Here is an 18,007-nt window from a genome sequence, read left to right as displayed (position 1 = left end):
CATAGGATTCTTTCCTCAGTCAAACCGGAGTATCTAAGATCTCTGCTTGTACCGCTACGTAGTTCTCGAACAGGATGTTTCGTTATTCCCCGACACAGTTCTGTTTACTATAGTAACTCGTTTTTCGTGAGAGGTATCGTTAACTGGAACGTTATTCCTTTCCATGTAAAATCTATTAGATCTAGGTCAGAGTTCAAGAGGGGTTTATTGGCAGGACTTGCAGATTAAGAACGACATAATCTTTAAAAACGAACGAACAAAAATTTAGCTAGGAAAACACATCAGTATAACACATTGTAACAAGTTATAAGATTGTATCTTACGTTACATAATGGCAATAAATAAATAAATAAATATGAAGCTTTTGGAACTTCATTTTATTTGTTTTTTTCTTGAATTTCAAGCTCTCATACTAGATTTTTATTTTTATGGTAACTGAATCCAAAGAAAAAGTTACTAATTTGCTACGAATAATTTATGAACAAAGTGAAAAGTCGTATTTTTCTTCATGCTCTCAATATTTTCAAGCTTTTTGTATAATGTTTGAAATAAATAAAAGAATATTGAATAAAGAGTTCATTTCTGAAAGTTGATACTATTTCAATATTTTAGTGAAAAGTCATAATCAATTGCAATTGAAATAACCAAACTTTCAGATTCAGTGGATTTTTAACCTAAATTATTAAGCTGGATTTCTACTCAAAACTTTAAATATTATTGTGTAGATGAGCTGAAAACAGTATCGGCGATATAATTGGAGTGAATCCTGAAATCCAGCCGTATTGGTCAAAAATTAGATAAATGTCTTCCGAATATTTAACTTGAGCGATTGCCTTGTTTCCGAGAAAATAATCGGGGATGACGGAATAGTATTATCTCATCTTGGAAAAATTAAAACATAGGCGAATTTTAGGAGCCTATGTTTTAGAAACTGATTTTCGAAATATATTTCTGAACTCGATCTTTTATCAGATTTTATCCATCACCTCTAGTTTCAGAAGTTGTATTTTCAGTTTTTTTAGAAAATTGAATAGATATCATTAGATATGTACCGAATAGTGCGAACGGACGAATACCGACTATTTGCCCTTTTCAAGTATTCGATGAAACAAATATTCTTAAAATTAAAAAGTATGAACATGAAAAATCGTAAATAAGCTTAGAATGTGTTCAAAAGTACCGTCTGCATCACCGAATACTCAGAAAAAATACCATTGTGAGTAATATTTTGAAAGGATGATAGAATTGATGAAAATAAATTTCACTTTTTGCATAGAAAACAAACAATGCTTGAACAACTGCACTCACATACATACGCAGGTAACGCGAGCCTCTTACAGCTTTGGAGCAAAAGTACTAATTAAAGCAGGTAAAAAACACTATTTTTACGTGCTTTGTATAGAATTTGAAGTACTGATATCAAGTTTCAACGAATAATCTAAGTTTTAAATTTTTAATATAGTTTTTTATTACCATAAAATCCCCATAATTTAAATTTAATTTTAATCATAATTTGGTCTCAGAACACTTTATCGTAACCATTTCTTACATAATTAACTTTATTTTAAAAGTTTTAAATTAAAGAATGGATTTTTTTATAAAAACTATTGATCATTATTAAAATTGTTTAATTGTGATAACGGCTCAAAATGTATGACACCCTTCGAGACAAAGGGGTATAATGCATAAAAGCTAATGAAAGTCGTTAAATATCACAGTAAACGAGTCTTCGAGAGAAAAATAAATGATTACTTAAACTTATTTCTAGAAAACACATTTTTAATTTGATGGGTTTGGCCATTTTCCATATATTGATCTAAAATTTGTATTTCTTTTTCAAACGTAAAAGTATGTAAATTAAAATTCTAAAAATCCGAAAAATTACCAACTATAGCTTGAACTATGGAAAATCGTTTTATATGAATAAATCAAAATCGATCATTTTTGCTACGTCGAGGCAAATACAATCAAAGCTATTTTTTTTCAAAAACGTTCCAAAATAAGAAATTTGAAAAATCTGAAATTTTAATTTTTTTAAAGTTAAATTTTCTAGTCAGTTTCGGTATCTTTAATTTAGAAAAAAATGGGCTTTTGAGAAGCATTCTGTAAAAATCGGGGCCTGTAATGAAAAATAAACCAAGAAATGGATATGATGAAGACAACAAAAATCGAATCTGTTCAGGTGGAAATCTGGGGAAGGGATGTAGAGGTTGCCAAATATCCACACTTATGCACGGAAGAGGGAGAAGGGGTTTTTTTATCCACGTGGTATCCGAACGGCCCCAAAGGCAATTTAACACTTAAAGGCCATGGAGCCAAACCGATCTGCAATAACTTGTAAGATAAAAAGGTTATGGTCGAAACAAATTTGCAGTATTTATTGAACATACCAACTATTTGGTGAACATAATCAAAAAATGATCAAGCTACAGCTAAAGTTCTATCAATCTAGTCTGAAAAAACATTTTCACTTAATATGCCAAAAGCGAAAAAAATCTCATGAGCATTAGAGATAACTTATCCGATTAGCGATACGTTGTTTGATGACAGAGATACGCACGAAATTAAATTGCATGTTTCGCATAATCCCAAACTTTTTGCCTATACACCATACTGAGGGGTGAGCCCAAACTTTTGATCGATAACTTAAGTAGCTATTTTATCTAACACTTTTTTTCTTTTTTTTATATAAAATTTAAATCATGCTGGGACGCAATAATAGATTATTTAATGCGGGGAAATAAACTTAACACTACGCAAATTTTTAGCACAAAATTTAAAAAAATGTATTTCATTATTTATGAAAAAAAATTCACCTGCAACTCGAATTTTTAAATTCGGTCCACCCAACCCTGAACTGATCGTGTTTAAATATAAGGTGCGATTTTTTTTGGAAATTTTCCAACTTTAAGCCATTAAACTTGTTATATTAAGTTAATATATACATTTTGTCAAAAACATACGAAGAAGGTTTTGCTCATCCAAACAGCTGTTTTAGTTTGGCGGACCGACTTTTTTTTTCAATTTTAAATTTTTAAGTGATTAATAAATTCTTTTATTGAACGAACCCCCCACGGAGTGGAAAAATTTGAGAATTCGAAAGTACACCTACTAGGAAAAGTTCTCAGTTGTTATAAAAAATTTAGCGTTTGAGAGTACTTCGTAACGGTTTTTATATAACACTAGCTGATCCCATACGAACTCCGTTTCGCTTTCAATTTCGAATATGTCATGAACAGTTTGAATAAATGTCAATTTCCAGATGCATTTCCGAATGGAATGTTAACCAATAATTGCAAAAATGTTGAACACGTTAAATGCACAATCACCTTTTTTGTCGTTTGCTACTAAATTTAAAATCAGGAATCAATTGACCGTTAAAGAAAAACCCTTTTATGTATTTTCGTCTCGGTACGATACAAACTCACATAATTATTGCAAAAACAAATTCAACAGGTAATATAGAAGACCCCCTTTTTTGTCGTTTGATACAAATATTGAAATCAGATATCAATGACCATACCAACCCCCGTGAATAAATTTCGACTGGATCGTTGCAGATCGGTGGCCTTTTTCTACAAACTTTGATCTCTGAAACCGATTGCATTCCTCTCAAAACTTCCGTGAGAAAATTCTCAAACCAATCCATTGCATAATAACGTAAAAACAGTGTATAGTTAATTTGGACGACCCCTTTGGCTATCCCCTTACACAAAATTTGATACCGGCAATCGATTGCGTGTCCCCAAAAATACCCGAGCACCAATTTTCTTCTCAATCGGATGAATAATAACGTCAATATCACAAAAACATTGAAAAGTTGATATGGAAAACCCCTTTTGCCGGCCTCTTACACTGAATTCGATACCTGAAATCGGTTGCTTGGCATTCAAAACTCTCGTGTACCAGTTTTCATCTGAATCCGATGTATAATAACGTCTTTATCACAAAAATAGCTAACAGTGTATATGGACGACCCCTTTGGCTGACCCCTTTGGCTGACCCCTGATCATTAATTCAATACCTGGAATCGATTGCTCGTCCCTTAAAACACTCAGGTGCCAATTTTTACATCAATCCAATGCATAGTAACGTCAACATAGAAAAAACACCGAACAGTTCATATGGACGACCCCTTTTATCAACCCCTAACACAAAAATCAATACCTGGAATCAGTTCCCCATCTCTCAAAACCCCTGTGTGCAAATTCTGGTCACAATCCGACAAAAAATTACGTCAATATCGCGAAATCAATATTTGTTTTGTATGGACGACCCCCTTTAGAAGGGGTCATCCAAAAATCTGAAAACATTTTTCATCATTCCTGGCCCTAATGAGTATCCATGCCAATTTTCAGCTCTCTAGCTCTTAAGATGGCTGAGCTTATAGAGGACAAACAAACAAACAAACAAACAAACAAACAAACAAACAAACCCACAGAAATTGCTTTTTATATATATAGACTAGCTGACCCGGTGTGCTTTGCTACACCTTTCAAAATCAAATGATATTTTCAAAAATTATTCAAAGTTTTATTGTTTTATTGTTTTATTGTTTTATTTGGCATTATTTTAAATCAAATTATAATATAATTTATAATAACCGCTATAAAATGAGAGCTGCAGCTGGAGTTTCGAATTGCAACACAAAGATAACTTGAACAAATATTCTAAATCCTGCTCTATAAATTTGTGTTAAAGATCTGGTAATTTGAATCTGTCTGGAGGGTCTCAAATTAATCGTACGCAAACAATCCAACTTATAAAATATGGTTGTTTTTTCTTGGTATGTTCTGGATTTATGCTGAAAAACTGATAAGAGAGCCCCTCCCCTGTCCTTACCTTCACCCCCTGCTGAATGGAGGTCGTGATTTTTAATAATCATACCTAAGTTTTCGTTCCCAAAATCCCGTTATATCAAATACAGTTCTTTTGGTTGATAAGTTTTTAAGCTTTACAACAAAATTAATATAGAGCCTACTCCCTTCTTCTCCTCTCTACACTGTAAAGCGTAAGGATCTATAACAATCGTAGAAACATATCTCGTAACCAAGTACCTTTCCATGCTATATTTGTTTCCATTTGTTGGCTTCGTTAGCATAAATTGAGAATATATGCTAACACTATTGTATTGGGCTCACCTCCCTCCTTTTTATGTACCTTCTCACTAAAAGGAAGATGGTGTGTCAGATAATCATAGAATCATACCAAAATGATTTTCCATTTTAAGTTTTGTCCTTTTCTCGGATTTTGAAAAAAAGTTAAATGTAAGCCTCCTCTTCCCTTCCTTTAATTCCAATTCTATCATTCTACTGTAAGATAGAAATTGTTTTACAAAGAAAAAGTATTTTTCGTACTCAAAAATTTCTTTGATGCCAAATTTGGTTTCGTTTGCTCGATAAATTCTCGAGTTATGCGAAAAAATTATATGGAAGCTCCCCTTTTCATCTTTATATCTTTCCGCTGAAAAAAGGTGGGGCTTCAATTTATGATAGAAACATTTCTCGTATCCAAATACCCTCCTATGCCAATAAGTTTCAATTTGCTCTCAATTTGCTCAATTCAATCAACTCTCCAGTTATACTGAAAATTGTAAGGGAGACCTTTCCTCCCCCTTTTCATCCACCTCTTTGAAGGAGTGAGGGATACCAAATATTCATAGAAGCATTTCTCGTACCCAAATATCGTTCCATGCCAAATTTGGTTCCATTTGCTGTTGTAGTTTTTGAGTTATGCTGTAAAAATTGTATGAAACTCCCCTCCCTCTTTCCTTTCTCTCCGCTGGAAGAAGGAAGGGTTCTCAAACAATGATTAGAACATGTCACGTTCCCAAATACCCGCCCATGCCAAATTTGGTTCCATTTGTTTAATTAGTTTTTGAGTTGTGTAAAAAATTATAAAAGAGACCCCTCCCTCCTTTATCTCTCCCTACTGGAAAAAGGGATCTCAAATAATCATAGAAATATATTTCGTATCCAAATACCCTCCCATGCCAAATTTGGTTCCATTTGCTTTATTAGTTTTTGAGTTATGTAAAAAAAATTGAAAGAGGCCCCCTCCCCCTTTCTACTGGAAAGAGGGAGGGGTCTCAAATAATCATTGAAATATTTTTCGAATCCAAATACCTTCTCGTGCCAAATTTGGTTCCAATATCTTGATTAGTTTTCGAGTTATATGAAAAATTGTAAGGTAGCCCCCCTCCCCCTTCCTATCACCCCACTGAAAGGAGGGAGGGGTACCTAATATTCATAGAAATATTCCTCGTCCCCAAATAACACCCCATGTCAAATTTGATACCATTTGCTTGATTGGTTCTCGAGTTATGCAAAAAATTGACTTTTGTTTGGGAGGCCCCTCCCCCCTTCCTGTTAGCGGGAAGGGTCCCAAACCATAATAGAAACCATCCCCGGCCTCCAATACCCCTACCTGCCAAGTTTCACGTAAATCGGTTCAGTAGTTTCTGAGTCTATAGGGAACAGACAGACAGACAGACAGAAATTCATTTTTATATATATAGATAGGACTGCGCCTGGAAAGAAGAAAGATACAGCGGTTTCAAGCGAGAAGTGTTAAATTGACACTTAAGGTCTGGTTAGGGAGTTTATTTCCTTGGCTTTCAGGGTGCATCCATAAAAAAGTAATGATGCAAAATTAAAGATTTCAAGAGTTCATTGAGGATCATCGAAAAATTGTATTATGTGGATGCATCAGAATAAAGTTGCAAGCCGCCAAACTTCCAAGTGTCATATTGACACTCAAGAGCAGATTAGAGTTATGGCTAAAATTTTAATCCACCGTGGTTTCCATTCAATGTAGAAATCTTAGAAAAACAAAAATCATTGTCAGAGTCTGTGTTTCATTTAACCTTCGGCGAAACACTAACCTAGTCAACAGAGATAGATATCAAATGCAATTCAAAAGTATGCGAACTGTGCTAACGACATCTTCTCATGGAAGGGAACTCAATTAGGCTGGAGGTATCTCTAGCTAGTGGCTAGGCTAGGACTAGAGGAACCACAACAAGTTGCTCCGTTCGCCATTCATAGCCATTTAATCACAGCAATTTGGCTGATATCCGATAACGATGCGAAACACATGATGATCATTTTGTGGTACCGCTACCATACTGAAATAAAATGCCAAAGCCGGTGAGAATTTCCATTTCGAGGTTAAGGGCAAAGTTGGGCCTCTAGAGTTTGAGAAAAGCAAAAAGAAAAAAAGAAATCACGAAACAGACAACCACCAATAGCTTATGAGAGATACTACCGGTAGATTCGGTAATCATAGGTTAGGTTGACTATCTCGGATTGCATCGTTAAGGGAGGATATTTGGAGAATGGGAAAAATAAAATAAACCAATTTCGCATGGATAAAAACATAGGCGCTAGCAGCTATTCATCCGACCTAGGTTAGGCTAGAAAGAAGATGACTATCTTTAGCGGGCACGCGCCCTTTTTCCTGGGCAGTCCGTCAGTCAGTCAGTCACGAGAGCGCTTCTTGATTGGCTTTCGGAATCTGGAGAAGCTGGCCGGGGTCGAGGAGCAACTACTTCTCAGGAAGCTATCTGTTGTTGCTCAGCTGTCTTTTCTCGTTTGCTTCAGATGAATGGTTTAGTCTTAGTGTTTAGACACAAGCCGAGAGGTTGATTGGCGCATTTGCTATCGTGTGAATGATTTCCTGCATTTTTTGCTCGTAATTTTCTATGGTACCAACAATTTGCTATGTTGAAAATTGCATGACCCGGTTGGGAAATGTTTCGTTCCGGTCATAATTCCGCAGCAACGCAACGCGAAACGTGATCTATGTTCTGAGCACTACCGTGGATAATCAGGTTAATTTTGCATAAATAGCGACTGGGTGGGATCTCACCTCTGAAGATTGGACTTCAAACTTGTAGTTACAAATGACTGTGGCGGAAATTTCAACTTGATTAGACATACATTAGGAGCCTAATCAGTTACTTTTCCCCGGGAGGAGTCGTTCCAATAATTACCCCACATCAAAATAGTACTAACGAACGTGCCTCGCGGGAGAGCTTTACTTTCTCTTGGCAGACTAAATTGACCGAGGGTAATCAGTCACGGGATGATATTTTCTCCAATTGATGACCAACGCTGTTAGTTAAAGCTTAATGACAGATTATCCGAAGTCTGTATGAAACTACAAAAACATAATGAAGCTTGTAATTTAACTGAGAGATGTAGGAAACATGACAGTGAGTTCAAATTCTTCTTCAAAATCTCAAAATAGTCAGCAGTCTTAAAAGAATTCAAAAACCTCAGAAGATTCTAAATCTAAGAGAACTCAAAAGACATATTTTTTTAATATTTATAGATTCACGAGCTCAAAAGACTCAAAAGGCTTATAAAATTCAAAAGGCATAAAAGTCTAAAAAACTCGGGAAACTCGAAAGACTGAAATGACTTAAATGACTGAGAAAGCAAAGAGAAAAGGCGCGAGAGACTGGAACAAACTGAAAGACTGAAAAGACTGAAAAGACTGAAAAGACTGAAAAGACTGAAAAGATTGAAAAGACTGAAAAGACTGAAAAGACTGAAAAGACTGAAAAGACTGAAAAGACTGAAAAGACTGAAAAGACTGAAAAGACTGAAAAGACTTTTCAGTCTTTTCAGCCTTTTCAGTCTTTTCAGTCTTTTCAGTCTTTTCAGTCTTTTCAGTCTTTTCAGTCTTTCCAGTTTTTTCAGTCTTTTCAGTCTTTTCAGCCTTTTCAGTCTTTTCAGTCTTTTCAGTCTTTTCAGTCTTTTCAGTCTTTTCAGTCTTTTCAGTCTTTTCAGTCTTTTCAGTCTTTTCAGTCTTTTCAGTCTTTTCAGTCTTTTCAGTCTTTTCAGTCTTTTCAGTCTTTTCAGTCTTTTCAGTCTTTTCAGTCTTTTCAGTCTTTTCAGTCTTTTCAGTCTTTTCAGTCTTTTCAGTCTTTTCAGTCTTTTCAGTCTTTTCAGTCTTTTCAGTCTTTTCAGTCTTTTCAGTCTTTTCAGTCTTTTCAGTCTTTTCAGTCTTTTCAGTCTTTTCAGTCTTTTCAGTCTTTTCAGTCTTTTCAGTCTTTTCAGTCTTTTCAGTCTTTTCAGTCTTTTCAGTCTTTTCAGTTTTTTCAGTCTTTTCAGTCTTTTCAGTCTTTTCAGTCTTTTCAGTCTTTTCAGTCTTTTCAGTCTTTTCAGTCTTTTCAGTTTTTCCAGTCTTTTCAGTCTTTTCAGTCTTATCAGTCTTTTCAGTCTTTTCAGTCTTTTCAGTCTTTTCAGTCTTTTCAGTCTTTTCAGTCTTTTCAGTCTTTTCAGTCTTTTCAGTCTTTTCAGTCTTTTCAGTCTTTTCAGTCTTTTCAGTCTTTTCAGTCTTTTCAGTCTTTTCAGTCTTTTCAGTCTTTTCAGTCTTTTCAGTCTTTTCAGTCTTTTCAATTTTTTCAGTCTCTTCAGTCTTTTCATGCTTTTACGTCTTTTCAGTATTTTGAGTCTTTTCAGTCTTTTCAGTCTTTTCATGCTTTTACGTTTTTTTTTAGGTTTTTCAGTCTTTTTTGTCTTTTCAATCTTTTCAGTCTTTTCAGTCTTTTCAGACTTTTCAGGTTTTTCAGTCTTTTCAGTCTTTTCAATCTTTTCAGTCTTTTCAGTTTTTTTGAGAAATTTGAGTTTTTCCAGTCATTTGATTTTTTTGATTCTTTCGAATTTTTGGAATCTGAGGTTTTCAATCTTTTGAGCATGTTACATCTTTGGGTTTTTCGAGTCTTTTGAGTTTTTGATCCTTTTGACTTTTTGGATTTTTTTTTTATTTTACTGAGGTTTTAGAGCCTTTCATTAATTTTTTGAATCTGTTGAATATTAGCAACTTGTCTTGGGAATTTTTGGAGTCTGTAAACTGTAAATGAAAGCTTGAATTCTCCTACACTACACTTCACTACACTTTATGTCTGGTAATATCACTTATTTAAACAATTGACTGCTGTCGGTAGACAAAAAGTAAGCACAAATTGCTATTCAATTGCCTTGCCACCTTCAGTGAGGAAAAAGTTGACTGCACTTATCCAGTCGGTCTATGCTATGTAAAGCTTAGTCAATTTCTGCAAAGATGTTTCATAAGGTCTTTTTTTCTTGTACCGAACACTGGCCAACATCGTCGGTTGAATCCTATAGACTAAAACCTAATGGTGGGCGCACGATAGTAACAATAAACATGTGCCGATCCGTCGATCGACCAGGACAACCACGATGATGCAAAAAGTAAATATTTATATTTATCATTATTAGCCATAATTGGCTTCCAACTTTCAACCATTCATTGCTGGGATAAATATGCGCCACATGGGCTTGGGGCGCTTATCTCTTTTTTGTTGCTTTCTTTTACCGGCGATGTTTTATGCAAACAAAGCCGATGAATCAACTTTTTTCTTCGATACCATCGATCATCGAAGTCAGGCCCGTGCGAAGGACCCGCTCATGGGGGGGGTTTTCAAAATTCAAAATCAAGATGGTCAAAGTTTTGAATCAGTGCTCTGTCCGCTAATCATCAATACATTATTGAAAATGATGTTCCTTGTTCTGAACTAGACATTTGCTTAAAAATAAATACGTAGCAATATAGTTGACAAATCTAACACCAATGTTTCAGAAAACACAGAAAACGAATGAGATTTAAAATTTTGAAGAAAAACAGAGTTTAAAGCTTCGGGCATAAGAATAATAGAAATAAAATTCATCAATTTAACCCAGATTTAAAAAGAAACTAAATCTGAATTCTAAAATAAATTTCAAATAAGATAAATAAGAATTTAATCATGATTTAAAATTTATTAGCAAAACTAAAAAATCTTTTATTCATTCATCGTCTTTAATCGTCATTCCTTCATTTTCAATTGATGGCTTGATTGAAAAATTCCGCTGTAATATTTTAAATTTGAAGAAATATTTAACCACCATTTAAATTGTGAAACCTTGATCAGGAAAAAAACCATTTTGAACTTGAGAGATTTTATCCGAAACACATACATACCTACTTGAGGATTAAATTTAATTTGACCCGAAGAAGAATATCAATTTTATTTCAAGAGTACCAGTGACCAAAATCAGAGAAAACATAATTTTTTATTTCGTTCAGTTATCAACCTAAAAGACTGAAATAGTTAGTGCATTTTTGAAGTTAACAATATTACTTCATATATTTAGAGAAAACTAAGTTTTCTTTTTAAAAAATTAGATTTTTAGGGTTATTATGTTTTCGGAAAACAAAAATTTAGATTTGAAAAACAATGAGAAACTTATTTGGATTATTTTATATGAAATTAAAAATGTTTGACTATAAAAATTGGAAAATTCATGTGAAAATTTAAATTAAAAAATACTATAAAAATTGGTAATTTATCAAAACATAATAAGACGTTAAGAAAGATACGTTTCTAGTATCGATGATATGAAGTTTATAAGTTTGAACATGAATCAGTTTTAAGTGAAATCAATCATTGATAACTGATGCTCTAAAAAATCTTCATGAAATTGAAAAAAATATTATATCATTACAAGCATGTCCGACTCTAGTAAAGAAATAAAAAATAAAAAAGATATTATTGAATTTTATTAATTTTTTTAAATCTTCATTTGTTTTTCGCCTTTAAGTATCTTAAATTAAATTTCATTCAAATGAAGTAACAAGAACAAGTAGAAGACTGCTATAGCTTTTTTCGCAGAAACCAAAATTAGTTGCGATCTAGGGGAAAGTGGATAATTTGATTTGAAGCCTTTTATTTTCTTTTTATGTTTCACAGATTTGTCAAAAAAAGTCAAAAAAGAAATTCTTTAATCGATTTTCACCTATATTGATAAAAGTGATTTAAAAAACAAAGCTGCTAGACAAAAACCTAATAGCATATTTGGATTTTTGGCACCCAAATTGTATAAAAGTATCTCTTGCATTTTTTGCGCTTAGGAAAAATGTTAAATTTGATGCCTTGAGTAATTTGTCAAAAACTTTTTGGATATGGAGTTGAGGATTCAAAAGAATGAGAAACACAAAATACATACGTCATATAGAGCCGTAAAACTAAATGTCTTAGGCCTTGAGAATGATTTGAGACGAAATTCCGCCGGAGGTGAGCCGAATTTCTGACATATTTATCAACATTAATTTTCGAACACCTTTTATAATCAAGTAATTTTCGGTAAATTCATTTCTTGTACTGAAAATTTTACTTGGAAAAAATCTCCATGGGGGGGGGGGGGGGTTAAACCCCTAAAACCCCCCCCCCCCTCCCCGTTCGCACGGCCTTGATCGAAGTCATCGATGATGAAATTATGCTTCGAGCATTTTTGTCAGTTTGAAACGTTTCGATGGAACATTATTTGAACTCTGAATCTCAGTTCTCTAAGAGAGCACTCAATCAGATTTTGATTTTTATTAATTTATTTTTATAATTTCTATCATTATAATTGTTCTATGAATCACACAAGAAAGAAACACGTTCCTAGCATTCGATTCGCGATATTTCACCAGCAGATAAGCCGAATGTTGCATGCATGAGTAATGCAGCACTTATTTGCGGCTTATTTTGCATTCGAAAACCATGCAGCTGCATAATAATCCAGCTAGGCTCGAAGGTCGGGATGCAGCCGCATGACTTTTTTTTAAATGACAGAGGGCCAAATGTATAACCCAAAAAAAAAAACACAGGTATGACGGCGAACTAAAAATTAAGATCAAGCCCAATCGAGCAAAAAGCGAAATCGTTGAGTACTTGCTGCAGTTATTTTTTTTTTCATTCGCTTGAAATTCAGCATATTGCATTCCATTCCCGTGGCTATGGTTATGAAAAAGCGCAAGGTTTCAACACTTGGCCTGACCTGACTTGGACCATTATTATAGGTCTTTGTGTGCTGAACCATGGAAGAAACACACGTATGCTGCTGTTTTTGTCGCTGGATATTTTTCTGTTGGACTCATTTGGAAGCATAAACAAATTATACGAACGGTTGATAAAAAATCTAAACAAAAAAGTGACACTTTCAAGTTTCAAGTGCATGAATTGATTTATCTATTTCGGTGCTGGCGTTTGAGTTGGTTGAGTCATGTAGTCCATGTAGTGCTAGGTGTCGTGACCTTGCGATTTTATGTTTGCCTCTTTTCGGTTTCGATGATCGAATTACAGTCATTCATTCATAGCTACAGCTTGAAGCGAAAGGGAAGTAGTGAATCGGGTTGAGGTTGATTCGGATCAACTGAGATCGTGGTTGAAAAAAAAAACGGAGCTTTCGACGAAGTAAAATTCGGACAATTTTTACAGTGAAGAATGAGAGCTAAAGTGTATAAAATACATAGCATTTAAGAAATTTTGAAAAAGAATTTATCAAGCATTACATACAAATTCATTTGAATTAAAATATGTCGGAAGCATTTAATAAATCGTCATGAGGATAGATATTTTCTATCCCTAAAAAAATGCTCAGTTTGGGTCCTACAGTTTTGCCGTCTTCGACAAAGGTATAAATAGCCAAAGAAATTTCAAGTAAGCTCCATATATTGAAATTTCAATTGCATTGCGTCAAAACAAAATTTCCAAGAAAAACCAAAACGTGACATTCTTCGAATTCATAGTTTCTAATCAAAACCAGGGTACCTCCTAAATCTCGTTTCAAAAATCTGCAAAAACTCTGTCGTTCGCTTTGACCAAAAAGGAAACTTGTATCGTTACTGAAATTCATTCATTAAGTTTTCTGTGGGAATATTAAAAAAGGTTTTTTACAATTCAAGTAAATCCTAGAGGCTCTTATTTTTCCTAAAAAAAACATCAAAAACTGTTTTTAATATAAACAGTAAGTTGTAACAAAGTTGTCGCAATCACAGAAAAATCTGCCATTACAGATTTTTTAGCAAATTTCATCACGAAGATCACAGTAAATGTAGTTGATTTTTAATATTTTTTTTAACTTTGCAAGGGTTTTCTAACACTTAGCTGATTTATGATAATCTCATTGCAAATTTTCACAAAGTTCACAGAATAACAACAATTATATTTTTCAAGAACTTAAATTTTTTGACGGCCACTATAATGTTCGCTGATCTGATCTCATTTTTGTTTGTTTTCCAATCCGGTTTTACGGATTTTAAACTCTGGAAAACAGGTCATTAGGAATTGAACCTAGACCTGTCAAAAATTAAAATTTTTTGACAATAATATTCCACAATGAAAGTACACAATAGGTTTTAGAAATGCTGGGAACAAGGTCGAAGATGTGAATGACTGCGAGAAAAAAATGCAAATACAAAACACGGGAAGGATATATTTTAACAAGTAATCGATAAATAATTTTTATTCGGTTTAGTATAGACTAGAAATTGATTATAACTCTCGAATTTTTTGCTTCTCGGAAAAATGTGAATTTTGTTGCCTTGTGTAGTTTCAAGAAAATCTACAATACAAAAGGCGATAAAAACTCTCATCAGCAGCTAGCGAAAACGTCGCAAAATTTTGTCACTTTTCCGGAACTATATTTCACAAGAAGGAACGTCATTGTCAGCATCAAATTGCAGTTCTTCTGTCAAATATAATTTTTGAACTCAACATTGAGGGCAGTCACTGAACCTTATCAGTGACTGAACTGCTGTTTTAAACTAAAACAGCTTAATTTGAGTTTAAAATTGATCATCCATCGAAAACGCTCACTGAAGAAGTAAGTTGCTATCGAAACACCGGTATATGAACTTTTCATTAACCGTGGTTGAATTGAAAGGAATCTTTCGATTGCTTTGATTCAGTTTAATCATTCAACCAAGTAGGCTCACAACACAACAGAGCATAAATTATACCATTTTGGAATCGTTCACCATCTATGTATTTATGGAGAAAAAAAATTATTATATTTTTGTTGGTGTCTGAAAATTGAATCGAAAGGCAAAATTGTCAAAAAAAAAATGGCTTTTTCGAACAAAGATCGTGACCACGTTTTATTAAATTTCATTATGTCAGCAAAACTTTAGCTGATTGAAAGATTCATTAAAAGTAAAAAAAGTTTTTGCTTTCCAATGTCATATGTCATGAATGGTAATATAAGAAGAAATGAAAATCATTTTTTTCTTCTGATCTAGATGTTTTCAAATGGCAAAACAACGTTTTCCGGACAGCTAGTATCTTTAAATGATTTATGGTTTTCAAAAAATAATACATCTTTGAATTCGGCTGTATTTCAATTTTATATCTTAAAAAATTTATACCACAAACCTAATGCTCCATCTATCTATCTATTTATATAAAAATGGATTTCTGTCTGTCTATCTGTTCTTTATAGACACAGAATCTACTTAACTGATTTACAAGAAACCTGGCAGGTGGGGGAATTTGAGGCCGGGGAATTTTTATCGGTACGAGAAATATTTCTGTGATTATTTGAGACCCCTCTCTTTTTCCAGAAGGGAGATAAGAAGGGGGTAGGGAGCCTCTCTTACAATTTTTTACATAACTCAAAAACTAATCAAGCAAATGGAACATAATTAGGCATGGGAGGATATTTGGCTACGCGAAATGTTTTTATGATTTTTTGAGACCCCTCATTCTTTCCAATGGGGAAATAGGAGATGGGAGGAGGGGGGAGGGGGGGGTTTCCATAACATTTTTTGTATATCAGAAGAAAAAATCGCAGAAAGGGGAAGCGCTGATGTGGCTAGTGGATAGGCTGAAGCGAGTCTGGTAACCCAGGCGTACTGGGTTCGATTTCCGGTATCGGCAAGAAAAACTTTTGGGTTCGAATCCCATAAGTTGTCGACAGGTAAGATGTGTTTCATTCATTATTAATAACTATATATAATAAATATTTCAGAGGGAATTCATCTGGGGTTAATCTGAAGAGACTATTGCAAGCGGAGTGGATTGCCAACCATTGTAGGTCTCTGAAGGTTGGATGACTTCCCTCGGAGAACCATCGGCCGTGGAAGCCCTAGAAGTAATTCGAAGGCCAAACCACACAGACACAGGCTGGATCTTGCTACCGATGGGGGAACCATACATACATACATACATACATACATACCAGGGTGGCCACACAAAATCATGAATGGCCTCACGAAATTCCCGATTTTATAAAACAGAAAACCAAACAAAATTCCGAATTATTTATTTTTGAAACCATATAAACAAATATCGATAAAGCTTACTTTTAGTGGTAAATGATCTTTCAATGGTTTTTTCAGTTATTTTTACCTTTTAAAAGACAAATCATTAGATTGATACGCCGAGTTTTTTTCTCTAATTTTTAAAACTATGTCATTCGAGTCGAAAATGTTAAGAAATAAGATTATTCATAAAAGAAAAAGGGTTTATTAATCAAAATTTGTTTTATAATCGTTTATCCACATTATTTGTTTCTCAGACATTTTTAGGTATTTTAATTTTTTCGTACATCAGGCTTGCCTCTCTCTGAGCGTCGGATAGCACCCTCTTTTCATCGTCGCGTTGTCATGAGAAAAAATAGAATTTTCTTCAATAAGGTTATCAAATTTAAGAACTCCCTTTTTGATTGGCCAATAAGTTTTATTTATAAAATGTCCAGTGGTTGTGTTTTTCTTCGATATCCCGATAATGATGTTTTTTTTGGAGGTAGGTAATGCACATAATTTTCCGAAATTGTCATTAATTTTATCGGCACAAGCTCCACTTAAGCGTTGCTTTTCAACAAATACTTCCAGACACAGCTCCACAGTTTTGGCATTATCTGGATAGTTGGAAATCAAATTGGGGTTAATGCACGATAAATACCGAGTGATGGGATAAGCCAAAGGAGATCGTTGTAGAGTATATGCCAATGAATAGAAAATAAGGTTATCAATATTCGAGAAACATGTTAGATGCATATTAGACTAGTTCACTTTTCGGCTTTTTTCGCTGATCGCAACGCCACTTACAGGGTTTGATACTCATTCATTTTCAAGTACTCTGGCCGAATTTGAGCTCATTTGAGTAAGTTTCCGGCGTGCGCTAGGAGTTTTATTGAAAAAAGTCCATTTTTCTGGAAAATTTTCGTAGATGTGTTCCTAGCAAGCTGTTGTTAATATAAAATGATAATTTTATAGTGCTCGGTTATTGGTATGACAAGCATTCGTATGGACCTGTTTTAGATAATTGACTAAATCAAACCGGAAAAATTTAAAAATTCATAAACTACCAACTTTTACAGAAAATTTACTTACAAGTTGAGAGCTTAAAATCAGTAGTAAATAGAAAAAAAAATATTTTCGATATAAACTTTTCATAAAAAGATAGCCTTATTTATAACCTTTAATTTGATGTATAACACTTAAACATCGCAAGAGTGCTAGCAAAGTTATTCAAATATCTATGCAACAAATTTGATTTGATAAAATATTTTTCATTCAAGTTTGCTCCACACCAACTTGTACACAAGAAAGGATATTTTATTCAATCAAGTACCCCATGACGGGACCAGGAGTTAAAAAAAGCGCGCGCTTTGATCAAGTTGTAAGCAAGTCCTCTTGATGCCACGTTTTGCAGGTTGCATGATGCTAAAACTTGAATGGAGACAACATTATGATTCAAAGAATGTGATGTGAATGTTTGAATATCTTTGCTGGTACTGTTGCGATAATTAAGTGTTATACATCAAATTAAAGGTTATAAATAAGGCTTTCTTTTTATGAAAAGTTTATATCGAAAATATTTTTTTCTATTTATTACTGATTTTAAGCTCTTAACTTGTAAGTAAATTTTCTGTAAAAGTTGGTAGTTTATGAATTTTTAAATTTTTTCGGTTTCATTTAGTCAATTATCTAAAACAGGTCCATACGACTGCTTGTCATACCAATCACCGAGCACTATAAAATTATCATTTTATATTAACAACAGCTTGTTAGAACATATCTACGAAAATGTTCCAGAAAAATGGACTTTTTTCAATAAAACTTCTAGCGCACGCTGGAAACTTACTCAAATGAGCTCAAATTCGGCCAGAGTTCTTGAAAATGAATGAGGATCAAACCCTGTAAGTGGCGTTGTGATCAGCGAAAAAAG

The 18,007-nt window shown here is 33.8% G+C and overlaps 1 protein-coding gene across 3 annotated transcripts in view; it reads right to left on the bottom strand.

Annotated features, from left to right (window-relative positions):
• Positions 1-18,007, bottom strand: part of LOC129743752 (dnaJ homolog subfamily B member 6-A) — a 263,174-nt gene that overhangs the window by 51,798 nt on the left and 193,369 nt on the right. The window lies entirely within an intron of this gene.

Source organism: Uranotaenia lowii, chromosome 2 (assembly GCF_029784155.1).
Source record: "Uranotaenia lowii strain MFRU-FL chromosome 2, ASM2978415v1, whole genome shotgun sequence".
In the NCBI taxonomy this organism is placed as follows: domain Eukaryota; kingdom Metazoa; phylum Arthropoda; class Insecta; order Diptera; family Culicidae; genus Uranotaenia; species Uranotaenia lowii.
The sequence above is the reverse complement of the archived record's forward strand: the minus strand, read 5'-3'. Positions and strand labels throughout refer to the sequence as shown.